General features: G+C 44.8%; 1 protein-coding gene across 2 annotated transcripts in view; it reads right to left on the minus strand.

Moving 5' to 3' along the window:
- TMEM200C (transmembrane protein 200C) overlaps positions 1-23,572 on the minus strand; it is a 151,292-nt gene extending 127,720 nt beyond the window's left edge. Inside the window, exon 1 of one of the 2 annotated variants that reach the window (XM_075316390.1) lies at positions 23,353-23,572. The gene's annotated coding sequence lies outside the window, so the exon portion shown is untranslated. Of the gene's footprint in view, positions 1-20,734; positions 20,878-23,352 lie in introns of those variants that run through there. The other variant, XM_075316392.1, reaches the window with a different exon arrangement.
- Between the last annotated feature and the right edge of the window lie 1,161 nt (positions 23,573-24,733).

Consider the following 24,733-nt stretch of genomic DNA (forward strand, 5'->3'; position numbering starts at 1 on the left):
GGAACAAAGTAAGTTTTAAATCTTTCTTTCTGTAAGTTGTATTTTTGTTTCTGTCCTGCCTCATCTGGAGAAGAAAGGCAACGGAGGGCAGAGTAGAATCCAAATTACCTACAGAAGGGGAGGTGTGCTGAAGTAGAAAGTGATTCCAGAGGGAGTAAGGCAAACAATAAATACAAAATACCAGACAGCCAATATATGGCTAAAGAATATGCCGCCTACTTACTGACAACAAACATTAAATAGGTGCAGGGTGGAGAAAATAAACAGCAGAGAGAGGTATCCTGGCTGGTCTTCCACTGTCAGAAACTAACAGCAATATGCCTGGACTTCAAAAAGAGAATATCACCAGTAGAAAATACCAGCAGGAGGAAAGTATTTAAAGCCACACCCAAAAGATGATTGGGCAGGGAAGTGAGTAAATGAATATACCTGTTACCCTAACAGAACTAAAGCAAGGATAACAGAAACTAAACATACGGAGAAAAGGTGTATTTGCTGTGGTCCAGTGGAAAGAAAAGCCAACCACAGAGCACAGACTGAGGGGTTTATATACAGAAGCATGACACATATCTTGTGTCAGCCTTCATTATCTTAGTTTATATCTGTGCTGTATTTGGAAATCATTTGTTGTTACTGGTAAACAGTAAACGTGAACTTTCAAGATGATCATCAGCGAAAGGAAAAAATATACAATATGATCAGGGACAATATCAACTCTATTGGCTTGAAATTGCAAATAAATGAGGAGTGAATGGATTCAGTTGTGTATAATTTGTCTCAAAAATGCAATGATAATGGGCAATGATCCGATAGAAAATGAAGGTCATTAACTGCTATACTGGATGTCTATGGTAAGAAAACAATCATTTCTACCCTATGAAAATGATCTCCATGACAAGACATGTCAAAAGCATTCACAGGCGGGCTGCAAATAAACAGGGGTTGAATTTGTTATCTGCACAATACATGGTGATAACACATGTATTCCTCAATACAAGCAGGGTTTAGCTATTGCAATATGCAGATAAGAAAGCCATGGACCCCATAGGGGGGAGGGGCGACATGACCAGAGGGAAGGGAGGGAGTGAGGGGTTAATAAAGTTATAATGAGGGGCATTATGGGAAGGTATAGGGGATTGGTGGAGAAAAGGATCCCTGTAGGGGAGGGGGGGAGTATAAAAGTGATGAGGGAGGGTCTTACCTCCCCTTTTGGACTCCGGACGGCGACAGATTGGACCACGACCAGGACTGATGGCGGATCTCCAGGAACTGGATCGGATGATCCGAGCGGCGATGGCGGTGCACGGGGCCCAGGCAGTGCAGTCTCACTTCAGGGCTGCCTGGGTTTCCCCGTCGGCACCTGCCCCTTGTTCCCCCCCTCGCCGTGGGCGGCGTTCCAGGCCCCCTGTCAGGTACTCTCCGGGCGCGGGGGGAGCAAGGAGGCCAAGTGAGAGCCCCCCTCGGGACCCTCCGCGGCGGGGCGGGCAGCGGCAGCTCCCTGCGTCCGCTCCGGCCGCTGGGAGGAATCTCCGACGCGGCCGCGACGGCCGAGAAGGGGGCGTGGCCAGCCCGGGGCCTTCTTCCGGTCTCAGGCCTCGGGCTGGAGTGCAGAGCCCAGCGGCGTCTCCCAGCCGGGAGCGAGCCCGGCGATGGATTGAGGCCAGCGGTGGCCTGGATGGAGGCGGGCCCGGCCTGGGGCCTACTTCCGGTCCCAGGCCTCGGGCTCGATTGAACAGGCCGGCGGCAGCCCGGGGACCGGGCCGTGCCCAGCATGAACCGGAGGCACGGAGGGGGGGCGTGTCCAGCCTGTGGCCTGCTCTGGACGCCGGGTCCCCGGCGGTGGGGCACGTCCCGGCGGCTGCTTCTGACCAGGAGCGTGCCCGGCTTGTGATGGAGGCCAGCAATACCCCCCGGGGACGTTGGGGGGGCCGGGCGCAGGCAGCCGGCAGGGGGACCGGTGTGGGCAGGCGCCACCCGGATACCTGCACGGCTGCGGAGGAGAGGAGGGACGGTGGGACCCCCGCAGGGCGCGCCAGGTCCCTCAGGTCATCAGCTCTGCGCCCGGCGGCCGCGGTCTCCCTCGGGGGGGGGAGGAACCAGCGGGAGGTCTCGGTCGGAGGCCCGGGAGGGCGGGAACCGGCGGTGGGGAGCCCCCTGAGCTCGGGGAGAGGCTCCTCCAGGAAGAGGACTCGGTCGGCGGCGGCCCAGGGGACAGGACGGTCTGGTGGGCTGTCGCCGCTCAGAAAGCAACGGACGCCCACCGCCAGCGCCCACGCGGCTGCCCAGGAGGGTGGCTGTGGTGGAGGGGACGCATCGGCTGCGTCCTCTGGAGCTGGGACGGTGGAGGACGGCTACAGTGAAGAGGAAGAAGGAGCCCTCAGGTCGGGGGATGAATTTGAGGAGCCGATGGCGGACGACATCGCTGAATCGAATTCCATCTCTGCGTCACGGTCGGGTGAGCTAGCCGTGGATTCGGCATTGCTTGCGGCGCGGGGTGCTGGTGCTGGGGAGGTGGCTGCGGGCACGGCAGCGCCAGAGGGGTCAGCTTTGCTTAGCCAGTTGCTGGGGTTTTTGCAGGGTTTAGCGCGAGCGCCGGCGGCGGCGACGGCCTGGACGGGGTCGGCGGCGGATGGCGCAGCGGCGGCTAGCGGCGAGACGGTGCCGGTGGGGGCGGGTGTAGGTAGCGGAGTAGTGGAGCCTGCAGGCGATAAAGCGGGAGAAAAGGAGAAGGAAAAGGAGGATGAGGTGGTGCGGCTGGATGACAGGGCTAAGAGCGAGGTGTATGTGTGCTTTGAGGGACCGCTGGGGGCGCACCTCAAAAAGGAGGTGAGGGAAAAAATTTGGAAAGGGGAGTATGTGGAGATATTTTCCTTACTACCCCTGGAAAAATTTAACCTAGACAAGGTGAAGCCGAGCGATTCCAAGAAGGAAAGAGAGGAGGAAGAAAAACGCCGTTATAGGCTCATTCCTCGTTCCTTTTCCAATTGGTTGCAGGCGTTCGCAATTTTGGCCGGCGTGGTAGGGGAAAAGGAGCCGGAGCACTGCTCGGCTCTATTCGGCTATATGGATGCAATCGGGGAGGCGTATCGCACGTACGGGGGTTTGGCATGGCTGCGGTATGATGAGCAGTTTAGGCAGCGGAAGGCGTTGTGGCCCGGCATGCGGTGGGATCATAAGGACATTTCCTTATGGATGCGCTTAATGGCGGCCCCGAGCCAGCCCTTTCGTGGCGGTGCCGGGGGAACGGGATCCGGGCCCCCTGGGATTCAGAAAAAGGGATTGTGCTGGCAATTTAATGAGGGCCAGTGCAAATTTGGCGCAGCGTGTAGGTTCAAGCATGAGTGCTCAGGCTGCGGGGGGGGGGCATAGTTTGTCCAAATGCTTTAAGAAAGGGAGAGGCAAGGCTGGGGACGGGTCTGGAAAAAGGGAGGATGCCGGTGAAAATAGAGGCGATGGCGCCGTTTTTAAGTAGGTATCCGGACGGGGCAGCGGCGTCGCTCTTGCGGTTTGGTTTTTTGTACGGTTTTCGGATTCCGTTGGCGGTTGAGGCATTGCCTCCGGTTTGTCGTAACTTGCGGTCGGCAAGGGACCACCCTATGGTTGTGGGTAAGAAGTTGGGTAAAGAGGTTGAGCTGGGCAGGATGGGGGGCCCATTTGAGAGCCCTCCGTGCAGTAATTTGGTGGTGTCCCCGCTGGGGGTGGTGCCAAAGAAGGAGCCGAATAAATTCCGGCTCATTCATCATCTTTCATTTCCGGAGGGGTCGTCTGTGAATGACGGCATTGCTACGGAATTGTCGGCGGTGTACTACGTCTCGTTCGACAAAGCGCTGGACTTGGTACGGGCGGCAGGACGCGGTGCATTGATGGCAAAGGCGGATGTAGAATCGGCGTTTCGTTTGTTGCCGGTGCATCCGGAGAGTCAGCACCTTCTGGGTTGCTCGTGGAACGGGAAGTTTTATGTTGATCGGTGTTTGCCTATGGGCTGTTCGATTTCTTGTTCATATTTTGAGGCTTTTAGCTCCTTTGTGGAGTGGGTGGTGCGGGACGTGTCCGGTTTGTCATCCATTATTCATTATTTGGATGATTTTCTGTGTGTTGGTCCGGCGGGTTCCGTGGTTTGTGCTGGTTTGTTATTCGCCTTGCAGAGAGTGGCGGATCGTTTCGGGATCCCTTTGGCGCAGGAAAAAACGGAGGGGCCGGCGCCGGTTATGCGGTTCCTGGGGATTGAAATCGACTCGCTGGCCATGGAATGTAGGTTGCCAGAGGACAAGATTGTGGATTTGCGGAGTGCGGTTGCTGCAATGCTGGCAGCAAAAAAAGTGCGGCTTAAGGTGGTACAGTCTTTGCTTGGAAAGCTGAATTTTGCATGCAGGATTATGCCGATGGGGCGTGTTTTCGCCAGGAGGTTGGCGACAGCTACGGCAGGCGTACGGTCATCGGCGCATTTCGTGCGGGTCACGCGGGAGATCAAGGCAGACTTGTTGGTTTGGGACATCTTCTTGCGACATTTTAACGGCCGCACTTTGTGGTTGAAGAAGGTGGTGCCCAATGATGCTCTGGAACTGTATACGGATGCGGCCGGGTCGGCGGGTTTCGGCGCCATTTTTCAGGGTCATTGGTGTGTGGGAAGGTGGCCCGAGGATTGGCGACAGGGTGGCCTTGTAAAAAATCTGGCCCTGCTCGAGTTGTTTCCAATAGTGGTGGCGGTGGAGTTGTGGGGGTCGCAATTTTCGGGACGTAAGGTGTGCTTCCATTGCGATAATCAGGCAGTTGTACATGCAATAAACAGCTTGTCAGCGAAATCTGGACCTGTAGTGGCATATTTGCGGCATTTGGTGCTCAAGTGTTTGCTGTGGAATATTCATGTGGTTGCAAAACATGTGTCGGGGGTGGATAACGGGGTGGCTGACGCTTTATCTCGTTTTCAGTTCCACAGGTTTCGGGAGTTACTGCCGGGGGCGGACGAGGTCGGAGCGGTGTGCCCAGAGGAATTGTGGAGCCTGGTGAGGCAGTGATTGCGGGTTTGATTAGGAATTTGGTGACCGAGGTGACTTGGTGCCGTTATGCTAAGGTGTGGGTTGAGTGGCAGTCAGTGCTGGGTGAGATGTTTGGTAACGGGCGAGTGGATTATTTACTGACGCTCTTGGCATTGGTGAGTGAGGATTTTAGGGCTGGGAGGTCAGCGTCGGCAGTGGCGATTAGGGTGGCGGCCGTGGCCTTTTGGTTAAAGGTTAGGGGTGAGCAGGACGTTTCACGGGACTTCCGGGTACGGCAAGCATTGAAAGGTTTTCGTAAAGGGGTGAAGGTGCGGGACACTAGGCGGCCCATTTCGTTGGACTTGTTACGGCGTTTGGTGGATGGTTTGCAGGGCATTTGTGTCTCAGCGTATGAGACGGTGTTGTTTAAAACTGCTTTTGTGTTAGCTTTTTTCGGGGCTTTTTGGATAGGAGAATTGGTGAGCCCGTCAAGGGTGAGTGGGGGTGGTTTGCTATTCGAGGATCAAAGAAGGCAGGAATCCAGCATCAAGGAGAATGTAGAAGAGTAAAAAAATTTTTTCTTTTATTGGAATTTTCTTAAAAGTGGATATTCAATCCAGTAAGCACAGAGGCACAAGTATGTTAGCGGATTATCCAACGCGTTTCGACCAGAAGGTCTTACTCATGGCATGTATTTTACCCCAAAGTGATCACATATAAAGGGTGCACATAAACGTCATTGGCGAAGCTGGGTGCTTAATTACAATTAAAAACAGACAGGTGCAAATTCTCATGCAGTAAAGAAATGCATGGGATGGGAATAAAAACATATATAAAAGAAACCGCAATTTGAGAGAAAGTGTATGAATATATACATATACACACAGATCATACAGCACTATATAGGAATAAATTCATTCTGGAAAAATGTATATTTATAGAGATGTGCAAGTGTAACAATAGCTATTGAATTGATGAAATGGGAATATAGTTGTTTGCAAATAATATTGACATCTTGTCACAGTAAATATACCAGCTCTGCAATATCTAAGTATCCCATCTTAAAGAAAAATAATTGTAAATGGGACTCACTATTAAAAGATTCTTTTTTCTATTATTTTTTATTTCCTTGTTGTTATTTTTGTTCCCATTGGTTACTTCTCTAGCCGTTTTAATGATCCAATATAAGGTATATATATATATGTCAAAGGGTCCCTGTATGTTATAGAAGAGCCAAAAACGGCTGTGATATTAAGGACAAAGACTAGGAGCCAATATAAAAAAACATTTTTTTGGAAATATATAGAATAAATTCAAGAGCTATTATAATTATAGGAGGGAAAACATTATTTTAAGAGTATTGTAGGATCAAGTCCTGTCGGGTGTTCAGACCATGCGGTACCCTGGTACCAAGTCTGAAAATCCAAAAGGACTCTCTGTTAAGGAGTTTTCTCCTGTGGTTACCTCCTCTGGTCGGCTTGGTAACCCTTTCAATACCCATGAAGGTCAGAGAATCCATACACCTGTCGTGGACATTGACAAAATGACGTGAGACCGCAGAAATATTGGAGGCATTAACATTTAAGGTATCCGAGAGATGGCGCCTAATTCTTACTTTTAATGGGCTCCCTGTGCAACCTATGTATTGGATCCTGCAAAGGGTACATTCGATTAGATAAACTACAAAAGATGTATTACAATTAATATAATTGTTAATATCATAAGAATGACCTGTATGTGTAGACATGAAGGTTTTGCTGATTTTGGCATGTTTGCAGGCGGTGCACTGGTTATGGCCGCAGCGAAAAAATCCTTTGCAAGAAAGCCAATTTTTTTGTTGCACCGTAGAGCCCATAACCACACTGGGAGAGAGGATATTTGCTAAGCTGGCCGCACGTTTAGCAACGAAGTTGATATTATGTTGCTCTAAGATGTTAAAAAGAGTTTTATCCTGGTGGAGTAAAGGTATATGTTTTTTGATGATTTTAATTATATCATTATATTGAGGAGAATAGATGGTACTGAAAGTGATTGTATCAGACTCACCACTTCTTGCTAGCTTTTTTTTGTTTTTTTTTTTTTTGTTTTTTTTATTTTTCAACAAATCAGCTCTATCAATGTTTTGTACTATATTACAGGCTCTTTTGAGACACCAATTGGGATAGCCCCGATTTTTTAATTTGTTTATAGTTATTTTGCTTTCCTGTGGGAAGACATCAGCAACCGAACAATTCCTTTTGGTTCTGATTAATTCTCCCACAGGGATGTTTTTTATTATATGTGCCGGATGGCAAGATTTAGCCAGCAGCACTGAATTGCAGTCAGTGTCCTTACAGTATGGAATAACGTCAATACGGCTTCGATTCCCCACCAACGTGACATCAAGATAATGTATTCTTTGTGGATCAGTATTATACGTGAATTTCAAATTAAAAGGATTGCTGTTAATGTAATCAATAAATTCTGGGATTTTTTGAATGTCACCCTTCCAAATTAACAGTAGATCGTCTATATATCTAGTATAGAAGATAATCTGGTCTGAAAAATGATTATGAGAAAAGTCAAAGATATACATTTCCTCAAAAACTGCCACAACTATATTTGCTAAAGAGGGGGAAAATTTCCCCCCCATACTGACTCCACACTTCTGTAGATAAAATTCTTTATTAAAAGAAAAATAGTTGTGTGTTAAAAGGAAATTGACTGCTGTTACAATATAATCCTGTATTTTGGAAGGATAAGAGCTATGTTTGGAAAGAAAATATTCTAGACATTCTAGTGCCACATGGTGGGGAATCGAAGGGTATAGACTCGCTATGTCACAAGTGATCCAATTGTAGTCAGACTGCCAGGTGTGTGAGTCAAGATTGAACAGGAGGGCTTTGGTGTCTCTCAAAAAACCAGGTAATTTCTTTCACAAGCGGTTGTAGAAAGTGATCAACCCAGGAACCAAGTTTCTCCCCTAACGATCCAATGCCCGAAATGATGGGTCTGAAGGGGGGGGGGGGGAACCCCCTTGTGGATCTTGGGAAGGGCATGGTAGATGGGGATCACTGGAAAATCCACCTTTAAAAATTCAAAAACCTTTTGTGAAAAAATCCCACATGTAAACCCATCCTCTAATAATTTGTCAATCTTGTTTTTGAACAAAATAGTGGGGTCTCCCTTAAGATGGATATAGGTATTAGTGTCTTGTAATATCTCAGTGTTCAGTTTGATATACAGAGATAAGTCTAACACAACAACCCCCCCCCCCTTATCAGCTTCTCTGAAAATCAGTGTGTTATTGTCTCTCAGAGAATCCAATGCAGTTTTTTCAGCTGATGTAAGATTATAGGGAGTGAATCTATGAGCCTGATCCAAAAGTACCAGATCATGCTCTATTCTCTCCTGAAAAACATCCAAAATACTAGGACGAGAATGTAAGGGGTAGAAATAGGGATTGGATGTTTTAAAAGTTGTTTCAGGTAGCTGATTGAGTGACCTAGATTCCGATTCCAATGCTCTTAAATCTGTGAGTCTGGCTAGTTCCTTGAAACAGGGAATCACATTGTCTTCTGTGATGTAGGAGTCTTGGGGCACATTCACATTGGTATCAGACGCAGGGGCAAAATGGCACTTGAGTGTTAGGTTTCTAGCGAATTTATTGATGTCCAACAAGGTGGAAAAAATGTCAAATTTCTTTGTTGGGCAAAACTTCAAGCCCTTTGACAAAACTGATAGTTGGTCGCAAGAAAGGATTTGAGCGGAAAGATTCCAAATAGGACATGTTAATATCTCTTCCTTTTCTTGCGGCGGTCTGGATACCTGTTTCCTCCTGTGCTTTCTGCCCCCTCTTCGGTGTAGTTTTTTGACATTTTTTTAGGAATGTTGGTGGTGATATTCCTACGATAAGTCTCAGGCTCACTCGTAGAATCTGAGGAGTCATCCATGGTATAGTTGGTAGAAGCTGATGCAGTGCTGACATCACCAAAACTAACCCTTCTAGTGCGGCTAGTGTGGGGTGTTTTATTTTGGTATTTAAATTGTCTGCGGGAGGAATGGGACGGAAGACGCCAGGTGTAGACTTTGTTTAGTTTGTAGTCCTGGACATCTCTATCAAATTTTTTCTTTTTTCTATCAGCAATAATATTTTCCAAGTCATTGAGTCTTTTGTTCATCCCATTTTGCATACTGCTGAAATCTTTATGATTTTTGAAAGACTCTAATGATTTTTCAGTCTCTAGTATGGAGTTTTTGATACTGTCTAATTCAGAAGCTTCATGCTTGATGATAAGCTCCATGAGTTTGATAGAGCAGTCCGACAGTATAGAATTCCACTTGCACATGAAATCCTCTGTGTGATTTGAAAAAGTAGGATTTTTAAAAAGTCTGAGACCGCGTGGTATCATATTTTTTTCCACATATGAGTGTAGTGAAGTCGAGTCCCACCACAACTTTGTCTCTTTAATTTTGAATTTTTCCAAAGATCTGTGAAGTTGTTCAAAATCTTCATTTACTTGTGCATGTGCATTACCCTCTGTAAATTCAGTTGTAGACTGGGCAGTCTGGATGTTGAATATAGCATTAAATCGAGTTCTCCTGTTAGTTGAGGAATCCATATGGAGTGGTTTTAAGTTCACACGTGAAATGTGGTAAATATTATAGTTGTATAATGGTTAGGGGGAGCACGACAAAATAAGCCAGCCGAATAAACAAGAGAATGTATGTCAGCTCACCCCTCCTCACTCCCGGACTCCACACCGATGCAAGGAACGCCCTATATATATGTTTTTATTCCCATCCCATGCATTTCTTTACTGCATGAGAATTTGCACCTGTCTGTTTTTAGTTGTAATTAAGCACCCAGCTTCGCCAATGACGTTTATGTGCACCCTTTATATGTGATCACTTTGGGGTAAAATACATGCCATGAGTAAGACCTTCTGGTCGAAACGCGTTGGTAAATCCGCTAACATACTTGTGCCTCTGTGCTTACTGGATTGAATATCCACTTTTAAGAAAATTCCAATAAAAGAAAAACATTTTTTACTCTTCTACATTCTCCTTGATGCTGGATTCCTGCCTTCTTTGATGTTGCCTTCCGCCCGGGCCAGGGCGTTCCTTGCATCGGTGTGGAGTCCGGGAGTGAGGAGGGGTGAGCTGACATACATTCTCTTGCTATTCGAGGATGTGTCGGTAGTGGGACAGAGAGTGGAGTGTCGGCTTCGGCGGTCCAAGACGGACCAGATGGGTCGGGGCAGGTTGGTAGTGTTGTATGCGGTGCAAGGGGATGGCTTGTGCCCGGTGCAGGTGGTGAGTAAGTTTTGTGGTCTGCGGGGCGGTCTTCCGGGCCCGCTGCTACGTCACGAGGACGGGGCTTGGTTGTCTCGTTATCAGTTTGTGGCAGTGCTGAGGACTTGCCTGCACTGGGCGGGTGAGCGCCCAGAGGATTACGGGTCCCATTCGTTCAGGATTGGGGCGGCTACCGAGGCTTCTCGTTGGGGTCTTGGAGATGACATGGTGAGACGGATTGGTCGGTGGGAGTCCTCTCGTTTTCGTGGTTATGTGCGCCCGCAGTTATTATCTCGTTGAGGGCTCTGGTGGGGAGTTTGTTGGTTCTGCCGTTAGGTTTTGTTGTTCTTTGTGGCAATCTGTAATGCTGGTGTTGTTGTTAAAATTGTTTCCTTTATTGTAGGAGTGTGTCTGATCTGGATCCTGGGGCACTCGTTCGTTTTTTGGGGGGCCCGTCGGGCCGACGCTCACCCGAATGGTCGGCAGTTGGGTGTGGACAGATCGCTGGCATCGGTCAAGTGGATTGGAGTGCGGGGCATGGAATGGAGCAGGGTCGTGCCGGAATTTGAATACTATTGCAGGATGGACAGACCCCCGAACGTGTTGGTTTTGCATGTGGGGGGGAATGACCTGGGTTCGCGGGCATCCCGCGATCTGATTCGGGACATTAAGATCGACCTACTGCGGTTATGGGCAAGGTATCCGGGCCTGATAGTGGTGTGGTCGGATATTGTGGCCAGATTATGGTGGAGGGGGGCTCGGTCAGTTGAGAAGATTAATCGCGCCCGGGCGCAAGTGAACAGGGTGGTTGCGCGTTTCGTGCGGAGAAACGGCGGCGTGGTGGTGAGGCATGTGGACCTGGAATCGGCAAAGTGGCAGTTTCGGAGAGGTGATGGGGTTCATCTTAATGATATTGGTTCTGATTTATGGGCCCTGGGTTTGCGGGATGGTGTGGAGCAAGCCTTGGGCGTGTGGCGGGTCCAGGCCACGTAAGGTGTCACGTGTCCTGTCCTGTGGCGGGGGTAGGTCTGGTCCAGAAGCGGTTGGAAGGGATTGGTAGCTGGACCGAGAGGCACTGTCTTGGTATGGTGTCTCTGGGTTCCGGGAAATTGCAGGCACGGGGTTCTGCAAAGTTTGGGGGGTATTAATCCGTGGGGTGATTAATACCTCATCTCTGGGTCGGAGTGTTGCGGCCAGGGATATTGGTGTAGGAAAGGGTTTCTGGACCGGGCCTACATAGGGTTTCATGTACCGTTTATTATTATGTGTTACCTATTATTGTGTGTTTGGGGTCGCCCGTTGGACGGCGCCCCCTTTTGTGGTAGTATGTTAATAATAGGTAATAAAGGCTGCTGTGGCCAATTTGTTTAACCAAGTCGCATGCAGTCGGTGTGTTACTTTTAGGTTAAGTTTTAGGGGGATAGTAACCATCACGACCGGAAAATCCTTCCTCAGTGGTCAAGAAAGCCATGGACCCCATAGGGGGGAGGGGCGACATGACCAGAGGGAAGGGAGGGAATGAGGGGTTAATAAAGTTATAATGAAGGGCATTATGGGAAGGTATAGGGGATTGGTGGAGAAAAGGATCCCTGTAGGGGAGGGGGGGGAGTATAAAAGTGATGAGGGAGGGTCTTACCTCCCCTTTTGGACTCCGGACGGCGACAGATTCCCGCCCACCCTCCCTTTTTGTGTTTGTGAGTTTGTTTAACTATGTTCAAAAAAAAAAGGGAAAGTAAAAAAAAAAAAACAAACAAACAAGGAATTATTATAAAAGGGATGTCTGTTTTGTCGCAGCAGTGGGGGTAGGTCTGGTCCAGAAGCGGTTGGAAGGGATTGGTAGCTGGACCGAGAGGCACTGTCTTGGTATGGTGTCTCTGGGTTCTGGGAAATTGCAGGCACGGGGTTCTGCAAAGTTTGGGGGGTATTAATCCGTGGGGTGATTAATACCTCATCTCTGGGTCGGAGTGTTGCGGCCAGGGATATTGGTGTAGGAAAGGGTTTCTGGACCGGGCCTACATAGGGTTTCATGTACCGTTTATTATTATGTGTTACCTATTATTGTGTGTTTGGGGTCGCCCGTTGGACGGCGCCCCCTTTTGTGGTAGTATGTTAATAATAGGTAATAAAGGCTGCTGTGGCCAATTTGTTTAACCAAGTCGCATGCAGTCGGTGTGTTATTTTTAGGTTAAGTTTTAGGGGGATAGTAACCATCACGACCGGAAAATCCTTCCTCAGTGGTCATGTGTATAGCCATCTATTTTCACCAGCTTTTGTGCCAAAATTATACCAGGTTAGGAAAATGTTCTCCAACTAGCAGTTTGGAAGTCACAAATGGCTCACGTGATCCCTGCACTTTTCCCCTTCTCCAGCTAGTGTCAGCTCTAAATATGTTATGGTAGCAACAGCAACCTTGTGTTACTGAAACTTGCCAAAATCATGTCCTTTAACCTTAGAACGTGCAACCATAGAAATCAACTATAGAAAACAAGTAACCTAGTAGGCCTGCAAGGCCCCAGGTATGCGTTCTAGGGTTAACCACTTCACTCCCGTGCATGTTTTCACCTTCATGACCAGGCCAATTTTTTCAATTCTGACCACTTTATGAGGTTAGAAGTCTGGAACGCTTCAATGGATCCCGGTGATTCTGAGATTGTTTTTTCATGACATATTCTACTTCATGGCAGTAGTAAACTTAGGACGATACGTTTTGCATTTATTTATAAAAGTTTTAGAAATTTGGTGAAAATTTTGAAAATGTTGAAACATTTTATTTGTATGCCTTTAAACCAGAGAGTTATGTCATACAAAGTAGTTACCGTAATAAAAAACAATTAACACATGGCTACTTTACATCAGCACCATTTTTTGAAACATTATTTTTTTTTGTTAGAAATTTAGAAGGATAAAAAGTTTATCGCAACTATTCGTTTTTCCAACAAAATTTCCCAAAAATTTTAGGGACCACATCATATTTGAAGTGACTTTGAGATGCCTAGGTGACACAAAATACCCAAAAGTGACACATTCTAAAAACTGCACCACGCAGTGCTCAAAACCACATCCAAGAAGTTTATTAACCCTTCAGGTGCTTCACAGGAACTAAAGCAATATGGAAGGAAAACATGAAAAAAGTACACTGATACCCCAATTGTGGTGAAAACTACTATTTGGGAGTATGGCATGGCTTGGAAGGGAAGGAGCACCATTTGTCTTTTGGAACACAAACATTTGTGGAATCAATGGGGACACCATGTTGCATTTTCAGAGCCCTACAAGCAAAGGAGACTGACCATGATGAAAAGCACACCACAAAAAATGGTGGACACAATTTGATTGTAATAGAAAAAACACACATTAAAACCTTGTTGCCAATCTGTGCACCACGTTAGCACACCAATCTCATGGCTGGGGCTGCATATATTCTTAGGACTGATTATTGGGGAGACTCTGGTATAAATATTTTGCTTTACTTAGGAATATTTCCTTTGGCACTTTTTACACTTAATGAGCTATCTGCATTATGATCTTGCAACGTTTTCTTGGCCCAAAGGTGACAAGTTGGTTATAACTGTTATACGCTGGGCTTGCTTCACACAACACCAGTTATTGATCACATATATTTAAGCAGCTCCCTTGTTTTTCATTAGATAAACTTGTTAAAGGCACTCCCTCTCCCAGCCTCCTAAATGCTGCAATCGCCATGATGACGGCATTTGGGGGTTAAACAGCCAGGGGCGGTGCGGGGACCGTCAGTGGCTGTGACAGCCGGAGCTTGGCTATCCCTTACACCCCTGTGGCCACGCGATTGCCACGATGTTCATTTACGTAATTTTGCAGGAACCCCTTTTTAACCATGATGTAAATTTACATAAAGGTCAGGAAGGGGTTAAGGGCTTATTTGGAGGCACACATTAAACAAGTGTGCTGTCCAAGTAAAAATCTGACAGCACGCTGACCAATGTAAATCAATAGGGCTATTCAGATGACAGTTTTTCCAGACAGACCAAGTGACCATGTAAAGAAAATCACAACATGCACTCTTCTTTTCTGCGTATCGGATGAGAATCAACTATACAAGTGTAGGGGTGAGCAAATATATAATCGGTTTTCATATGGATCATCTATGTAGCATCCGATTTTTACAGATGCATTGCTATTACTGCATTAGCCTTGGAAACTGTATTTGCTCATGGATATTTTAAAATGTTGTATAAAAACAGATTTAAACGAATTTTGAATTTACATGTCCATGTTGCACGTATGTGTTGTACCATTTTTTCACTAGTACAACACGCTCCCATTATAATCTATGTTTGTGTTTTTCGCAAGCACTGGGTACGTACAAAAGTCACAAAGACATGCCCGTTTTTTCTGGTATTATGGATGAAGAGAACTATTATAAGTCTGTGAGTCCATGAAAAACACATAAAGTACACGCATTGCATCTGTGTGCCATCTGTGTGCTGTACGTATTCAACTTTGCAAAGTATAGGAGCAGCTTTATAAGTTATTTACTTATCCATCCATGAAAAACACTGCTGATACACTGATGGTAAAATGGGCACATGGATGAAACACTGATGACATAATGATCCAAAACATTGAAGACACCTGTATCATTTTTCATTGACATGCGAATGATGACTTAGATCATTGGTTTTCCTTGTAACTGGTGCTTGCATTTTAGTCCCAGCAAAAAGCCAAAACCAGCTGGGCTAATATGGGCCTGTTAGAACTGAGGAGCTTCTTATTCCTCCCAGCATCCATAATTGCTAGGACCAGAAGAAGAAGAAGCTCTGTTAGTGTTTCCTTTACTATATAGACAGCAATAGCTGAGTACCTATGAATACAAGGATTAGAAAGGCAGAAATGGTAATAAACCATATCTGCCTTCTATACTGGGAAACCTGTCATCAGCTGGATCCCAGCTCCTGCTGCTGCATGATCTCCAATCAGCTGCTGGCTCTGCAGTGGTGTTCTAATATGTCTTTGCAGAGCTACATATGGACTGTCCTTTGACAGTCATTGGGTTGCCAATTTAAACCATTGGTTTGTCTGCAAGCAGGTAAGCAATTTTGTGGTCACAGCACTCAACGTAGAGAGGTATCATAGCTGGTCTTCCACTAACTGGCAGAAACTTGCAAAAATATGGCTGGGCTTCAAAATGAGAATTTCACCAGCAGCAAATAGCAGCAGAAAGAAAGTATTTAAAGCCGTACCTAAAAGGTGATTGGGCAGGCAAATGAGTAAATTAATACACTGATGATACACTAATGGTAAAAATGGGCACATGGATAAAACACTGATGACCCAATTATCCAAAACATTGAAGACACCTGTACCATTTTTACACGATCATGTGAATGATGACTTATATCGTTGGTTTTCCTTGTAACTGGTGCTGAAATTTTAGCCTGAGCAAAAAGGCAAAATCAGCTGGGGTTGATATGAGCCTGATAGGATTGAGTAGCTCTTTCTCCCTCCGAGCACCCATAATCGCTAGGACCAGAAGAAGAAGCTCTGTTAGTGTTTCTTATACTATATTGACATCACTAGCTGAGCACCTATGAATACAATGATTAAGAAGGCAGAAATGGTAATAAACCCTATCTGCCTTCTATATGTTCCATCAGCCAGATCCCAGCTCCTGTCACTGTATGATCTCCAATCAACTGCTGGCTTTGCAATGATGTTCTAATATGTGTTTGCAGAGCTATATATGGACTGTCCTCTCACAGTCATTGAATTGCCAATTTAATACATTGGGTTGTCTGCAAGCAGGTAAACAATTAAGTGATCACAGCACGCAACATAGCACCATTCAATCAGCCAATTTAGGGTTGGTGAAAGTCAAACCGCTATCATTCTCACATGTATATTCTATCAAAAGAGAAGTTAGCTATTGTCCCAAAAAAACATGGTAATACTTGACCAAAATTATGATATTAAAGGGGTGGTTCACCCTTTTCATTACTGGCCACATCGATATTATGTTGAGAAACAATGTTTCTCTTAAATACCTTGTGTTGCTAATAGTGCCTGTGAGCGGAGCTATTGCGGTCCACTCACCCCGTTTGCGTGACCCTCGGGCTCTGTGACCTCGGGGATCCGGTGATGTCACATCAACTGAGGCGGCCCCAGTCTTCCTGAGTGACAGCCCAGCATCACAACCCAGCACCTTCCTGCTCCCTCCTCCTTCACTGCAGAGCGTGCAAGCAGGAGACAAGCTGGGCTGTGATGAGCGGCGAAATGCCACCCACCGCCCAGTGACTCATGAAAGAAAGAGATGGAGAGAGGTGTTCAAATGCCGCGCCAAAAGATCACTTGTTCAGACGTTCAGATCAATGTCACTTTATTTTCATACAGGTCTACGCGTTTCAGGAGCACCTGCCCCCTTCCTCAGGACCGTCAGGTATAGAAATAACATCAAAATCCCTATCTATACCTGACGGTCTTGAGGAAGGGGGCAGGTGCTCCTGAAACGCGTAGACCTGTATGAAAATAAAGTGACATTGATCTGAACGTCTGAACAAGTGATCTTTTGGCGCGGCATTTGAACACCTCTCTCCATCTCTTTCTGTTATCTGCCGTTTGGGTGGCTGCAGCCGTGGATCGATCTGTACATGCGATTATAGTAGTTGTGACTTTCACAACTACAATTGGTGAGTATTATTACACCCCCCTCCCCACCCCGCACATATTGGGGTAAGACCCTATTTGCGCTTGATTTCCACAGCCTATTCTTCCAGTGACTCATGAAGACTGGGGCCGGCCGTGGTGATATTAGGTGAACAAGAAGTTGACATAACATCACCGGACATCAGAGGTCATGGAGCTTGAAGGTCACACGATGGGGAAGAGTGGCCCGCAATAGCGCCGCTCACAGGCACTATGGCAACACAAGGTATTTGAGAGAAACCTTGTTTCTCAATATAATATCGATGTGGCCAATAATGAAAACGGGTGAACAACCTCTTTCAATCATCAGTGGTACAGTTCTCAATAAGCCCCCCTACAAGTTAACTGTTTAAAGGGGCAGTGAGCACCATGTGCCCATCATTATTTAGCAGCTACAGTACAGTGAAAGAGGCCTATACCGGGGACATACCTGAAAGCTAAAACAGGGCTGAACAGATAAATATGACACCACTAATGTACGACTCACGTTTTGTGATTTATGGCCTTAATAATAACAGCAGGTAAACCTACTGAAGTATTTCCTTAAAATAAACAGTACGATTCTTGAGGTAAATGTCAGACGTAGCTCTGCGACGTGTACAAAGTGACAGAAGAGATTTCCTCAGCTTAGGCCAGAATCATGCGACTCCACAGACACCTGTTTTCGAGGAACTGAAAAATGTTTTCCTACTAGTCTGTGTAATAATTGGAACACAGACACATTGGACACCAGTAATGGCTGTTTACATGTGAAGACAGTGGTGAAAATAAGCAGTGAATGACGAAACCGAGTTGTAGCATCATAAAGATATTTGGTGTTTTTCTGTAATCTCGATGCTTTTCAGCTCCTTTCATCCTGTTTCCACTCGGTACAGACGAGCAGATGCTTGGTTACACCAGGGGATTTAACACTGACAAATGATAGTTTTCAGGCCATCATAAATGATTCAATCAACAACAAATGAGCAATCTCCCAATCATGGTAACCGGGAACGTTATTTTGATGCGCTATAAGACAAAATCCAGCCTGGTACATCAAATAGTGACTATTGTTTCAACAAGATTTGCATAAATCAATAGCACAGGTGAATATATATAAACTATGTAAGGCCTCTTTCACACGTACGTGCCTCCGGTACGTGTTTGGCAGTTTTCTCACATACCAGAGACACGTACACACGTAGACCTATGACTTCCTATGGTGTCGGACACACGTATTTTCGCACGGACCGTGTGTCCGTTTCATACTTACGTGTGTCCGTGTGTTTCTCACGCCGACATGTCCGTTTTATCTCCGGCATCACGGGTGTCACACAGAATGCAATCGGGTCACACGTAAAACACACGGACCACACGGATGTGTTCCGTTTGACACTCACCGGAGAAAAGACGTGTCTGTGTGAAAAAAACCCAAAACATTACTCACCTTCTCCTGCCCTGCTGTCTCTGCCGCTGCTGTCACTTGCTTCTGACCACCGCTCAATATGCTAATTGAATATTCACTTCACTGCAGCCGGAAGCTGTAGCAGCGGGGAGTCGGCAGGACCGGAGACCGAAGATCAGCACCACGGACAGCGACGCCAGGGACAGGTGAGTAGAAAGTTTCCGTTCTCCGTGTGTTATCACGGATAACACACGGAGAACATACGTAGGCCATACACACAGCACACCGAGGGCAATACGCACTTTTGACATGTCCGTGAAACACGTGCGTGATTTTCACGGACGTGTAAAAGAGGCCTAAGATAAATCTCATTCTTCTTCCACTTATAAGCACATTTCCTCCCCCTTAACCCCATGAACTCATCCTTCACTCTCAAATATGAGGTGACAGATTACAGCAGCCTATTGAAGCCTATGGGGAAGTGTGTGGGAAAGGAGGAGGAGTGAGCTGCTTTCTAGTAAGTGTTTTATCTCACCAAAGAGCTAGATTGACAAATACATTGTTCAGCATAGCTGTATGCTGCGCTTTTTGCTGCTGCTGCTTATGCAGGTATCTGACATAGAGACAGGAAAGCAGGAACCCCTTATACATTCTGCAGAGGAGACATCACAGCAGCTAGTCTCCTCCCACCAGCTCAGAGACAACTGTAAATTAGAATCAGAGCCTATAAATGGACTTCTGATGAAAACTGCAGAATACAAGTCATATAACAACCAACAATAAAGTTATTCCTAAAGTAAACAATATTTTTTAAACTACCTAAAACGACAGCTGCACCGTCTATTAATTCTTTTAGTAAATCACCTCATAACTACATTGAAACAGTCATTCATGTTTCATAAAAACAGGTTACATGGCTGAATTAGACAATCATAATTGTCCATTATTATCTGTCAGCAGGATTTTGCTACCTCATCTGAGAGCAATATAATGTATAGACAGAAACCCTGATACCAGCGATGTGTCACTTACTGAGCTGTTTGCTGTCATTGTGATAAAGTCAATGTTTTCTTTGCTACTGATCTAGCAGTTATACAGAGCTCATGAATATACTGGGCTAGCTGGCAGCATGCCAAGTAGTCCTCTAATGATAATCTCATGCTACTTAAACAGTGATTTTATCAAAACTATACCGAGCAGCCCAGTAAGTGACACATCACTGGAATCTGGATCTCTGCCCCTACATTATGCTGCTCTCAGATTAGGTGGCAAAAACCTGGTGACAGATTCCCATTAAATACTCAGATTTTTCAATTTTTTTATACACAGCGTGAACTGTTACATAATTATTAAGTAACTTCCTCAATTAAATAAAAACGGAAAGAAAAAGAAAAAATGGACTAAATATCGAATAAATGTAGACATTAAAAAAATCTATATATGAAGAAGTACAATATTGTCGGTCAGTATAATGTCCCATTTTTTAACCTCTTCATCCAAGTGAGGCCAATCTCCAATATGTAACAGATCTCATTGTATAATAAAAATGATCTATTGAAATATGACATAAATTCATATAATCCTTTAACAAATATCTTATTTAACGATGACTCCTATCATTTATTGCATAAAACTTACAGATCCAATTGAGCACTAAAGAAACTCCCGGGCCCCGTGATGCTCGTGTGCACATTGGAGTACATGTGTAGAGTAAAGGATACAAATGTAACAGACCACTCCGATATTAGAAGCAGCCACAGTTCTATAGGTGTACAATATTTAATCTAAAGGCTAACGTCTGTTGCTCCACACGTAATATTGCCTATTTATTACATTTGCCTTATTGCATTTATGGATTTAATTATCGGTGTTAAATGAAAATTACAGTCAGAAGTCCAGAGATAATCAATGGAGCCAGTCACTAGAGCATTGACTGCTTACATTAGTACAATACAGCAGTATGGTGAGGAATGGTGTTTATATAGTAAAGCCCATTACAATGACACTGCCTATGGGAAACAGCTACATAGGAGCAATTACCGCAGCACTTCTCGCCTTTATAAAACATGACTCTTAATGCGAGCGGAATGTGAACGCCAATACGTCATTGTGATGAGTATGTCTGTCCCGTGCTTTAATATAAATCAACTGCAAAACAAAAGGAGAGGAGAACGCTATATTGTCCCTATTATGTATACCCCTTTCACATGTAAAGCTCCATGGAATTGATGGCGCTATAATAATAAATAATAATAATAATAATAATATCTGATTACTATTACATTTCCATGTTTCTGCCACGATAAAAACTCCAATGCAAACCCAAAGAATGCATGGATGAATGACCTATGGCTAAAAGGCAATGTTCTCTCTGGATGGCAGCACTGCCCACCCTGCCGCTGTGCCAGCTGTGCCTACTCACCCCTGATGACATGATCTTCCAGTCCTTGAAACTCGCAGGAGCACATCAGATACTCTGGAACCTGCAGAACTGCTCCCAGCTGCAAGCCTCTGTGTATATGTCACGTGTGCCCGTCTACACGTTGCCATAGAAATTCAACATAGACACAAATGTATTCATGCAGCAAGAGAGCCTGGGTTCAATGAGAGCACTCGGATGTCACTGAGACAATGCATGGAGGAAAAGGACGACTTGCAGCACATCGCTCCGTAGAGCCTCTCGCTGACCTCCTTCACGTGGGGTTAAGTGCCCAAATGGAGCGACCCACAAAAAGAACTAAAATAAGTAATAATATTTATATACAGTCATTCTTACTATGCCCCAACTGCAGGTGGGGCGCGACACACAAAAAAGAACCAAAAAATAACAATATTTATATAGAGTCATTCTTAGGGTATGTGCGCACGTTGCTTTTTACCTGCTTTTTTGCTGCTTTTTCTTCTGCGCTGTTTAATGCCAAAATGGATGTGTTCTTCTATTCAAGCAAAGTCTATGGGAATTTGGGTTTCTTGTTCACACTATGTTGTTCAAAATGCTGCCTTTTTGTGGCAGAACTTTGGTCAAAAACTCAGCTTTGCAGTGCAAAACCCAAATGGCAAAAACAATTGACATGCTGCTTCTTTGAAAAGCTGAGTTTTTGACCAAAGTTCTGCCACAAAAAGGCAGCATTTTGAACAACATAGTGTGAACAAGAAACCCAAATTCCCATAGACTTTGCTTGAATAGAAGAACACATCCATTTTGGCATTAAACAGCGCAGAAGAAAAAGCAGCAAAAAAGCAGGTAAAAAGCAGGTAAAAAGCAACGTGCGCACATACCCTTACAATCCCACTGGAAGGTGAAGTGATATGTCCAAATGGATCGACCCACAAAAAAAAAAAGACGTAAAATAAGTAATAATATTTATATACAGTCATTCATACAATGCCCCCCTGCAAATGGAGAGTGACACATAAAAAAGAACCAAAAAAAATAACAATATATAGAGTCATTCTTACAATGCCCACCGGAAGGTAAAGTTATATGTCCAAATGGATCAACCCACAAAAAATAGAACCAAAAATATGTAATAATAGTTATATAGAGTCATTCTTATAATTTCCCCCTGCAAGTGGGGTTATATGCCGAAATGGAGCGACTCACAAAAACAAAACTAAAATATGTAATAATATTTATATAGAGTCATTCTTATAATGTCCCCCTGAAGGTGGGGTTATATGCCCAAATGGAGCGACCCACAAAAAAGAATTAAAATAAGTAATAATATTTATATAGACTTGTTCTTACAATGCCCCAGTGCAGGTGGGGGTTATATCCCCAAATGGAGCGACCCACAAAAAAAAGAACTAAAATATGTAATAATAGTTATATAGAGTCTTTCCTATAATGTCCCGTTGCAGGAGGGGTTATATGCCCAAATGGAGCGACTCACAAAAAATAGAACTAAAATATGTAAAAATATTTATATAGAGTCACTCTTATAATTCCCCCCTGCAGGTGGGGTTATATGCCCAAATTGAGCGACCCACAAAAAAAAGAACCAAAATAAATAATATTTATATTAAGTCATTCTTGAAATGCCCCCATACAGAAGGTGGGGGGGGGGTTATATGCCCAAGAAAGTGGAGCGACCTCCAAAAAAGGAACCAAAATAAATAATAATATTTATATAGAGTCATTCTTCCAATTCAGGGTATGCATGTGCAACAAAATCAGATCAACCAGTCTAAGAATAAGAGCGCAGCCCTGCTCGCAAGAGCTTACAATCTAATAAAAGCAAATGGAATACGTCAGGAAACCTGTGATTTGTGGTGTCATCAGTCACGCACCGGTTTTGTGAACATCTGTCGTCAGTCACTCATCTTATAGGCAACCACAACTTGCCACAATATCGATAATGTTGCTCCAAACTGTGTACCCCAGAGGCTTGCAATCTATTTTACCTATACATTGAAATCATAGACCCCCCTACTAACCTAGTCAGTAGCAACCATTTTAGGTTGGGGAGAGGCTGACTATATTATTTCCAATGGGATTATTGACAAGATGTCCAGAAAAATGTCTGCTTCCGTGATCTCTGCCTTATCTCCCATCCAGAGAATATCGGTAAACCAGTATATACATAGGTGTATACATATTAGTAGCTTTGCACTTCTATGCTCCTTACACTTTATTTTACTGCACCGTTAAACAGAATGCAATAACAAAAGCCCCTCGTGCCCTGTATATGGACCATCCTTGGCACAAATGGGTCAAGTAGGGCAATAAATATATGATTATGACACCACTAGCTATTACTTTATCCATTTTACATAGAAAGCAAACTCCAAGCACTGTGATCAGGCTCAATAGACCAGAATCTGTAGAAAATGCCAGTTCTCATCAATCACACACTGGGATCAATACTGCAGAGAGTGATCTATAATAGCAGCACATTTACTGGCCATCTATGTGGGTTTTCCTTACACTACTCAGCAAGTAACATTTTGACTTTGCAAATGAGAGATTTTTGCAGCAGCTGATGAAGGAGACAACAGCTTGTTTTAGCTGATGAGAGAGAAATCCATTATTGCACTCACCAGTCTGCTGTGCAGTGAATGAATGCCCGGTGACAGCACAGGCACTAAATCCTGAGACGTTCCTGGAATCGGATGTTCATCATGTTCCTCCATTGAGCGCCTCCTGGCACTATCGATCCGGCTCACATGCTTGTGGCAGTGCCGGCTGGGCTGATGCTGGAGCCTCCTTCCCTCCTTCTGTCGGCTGCTTAGTGCCTGGATGAGCTCTGGCAGAATGTCTGTTCCCTGCTGTACTCGTCTCCTGCCAACAGGGGCCGCCACTGAGCCTTCAGCTTCACTCCCAATACACCAGCTCTGTAGAAATATATCCTCACATATACAAGTTTTATACAATAGATAAGAAACAATAGCCTGACATTATCCCTGAGCGAAAATTCAAGGAAAAATGATATTGAAAAATCACGTGCATAACTCTAATATATATATATATATATATATATATATATATATATATATACATATATATACACATACAGTACAGACCAAAAGTTTGGACACACCTTCTCATCTCTAGAGCAACTGTTAAGAGGAGACTGTGTGCAGCAGGCCTTCATGGTAAAATAGCTGCTAGGAAACCACTGCTAAGGAAAGGCAACAAGCAGAAGAGGCTAAAGAACAAAAGGAATGGACATTAGACCAGTGGAAATCTGTGCTTTGGTCTTATGAGGCTAAATTTGAGATCTTTGGATCCAACCACCGTGTCTTTGTAAAAAAAAGTGAACGGATGGACTCTACATGGCTCGTTCCCACTGTGAAGCATGGAGGAGGAGGTGTGATGGTATGGGGGGGCTTTGCTGCTGACACTGTTGGGGATTTATTCAAAATTGAAGGCATACAGAACCAGCATGCCTACCACAGTATCTTGCAGCGGTGTGCTAGTCCATCCGGTTTGCATTTAGTTGGACCATTTATTTTTCAACAGGACAATGACCCCAAACACACCTCCAGGCTGTGTAAGGGCTATTTGACTAAGAAGGAGAGTGATGGGGTGCTACGCCAGATGACTTGGTCTCCACAGTCACCAGACCTGAACTCATTCGAGATGGTTTGGGGTGAGCTGGACCACAGAGTGAAGGCAAAAGGGCCAACAAGTGCTAAGCATCTCTGGGAACTCCTTCAAGACTGTTGGAAAACAATTTCTGGTGACTACCTCTTGAAGCTCATCAAGAGAATGCCAAGAGTGTGCAAAGTAGTAATGAAAGCAAAAGGTGGCTACTTTGAAGAACCTAGAATATAAGACATATTTTCAGTTGTTTCACACTTTTGTTAAGTATTTCATTACACATGTTTTAATTCATAATTTTGATGCCTTCAATGGGAATCTACAATTTTCAGTCATGAAAATAAAGAAAACTCATTGAATGAGAAGGTGTGTCCACAC

The sequence above is a fragment of the Anomaloglossus baeobatrachus genome, chromosome 6 (genome assembly GCF_048569485.1).
Source record: "Anomaloglossus baeobatrachus isolate aAnoBae1 chromosome 6, aAnoBae1.hap1, whole genome shotgun sequence".
Taxonomy (NCBI): Eukaryota; Metazoa; Chordata; class Amphibia; order Anura; family Aromobatidae; genus Anomaloglossus; species Anomaloglossus baeobatrachus.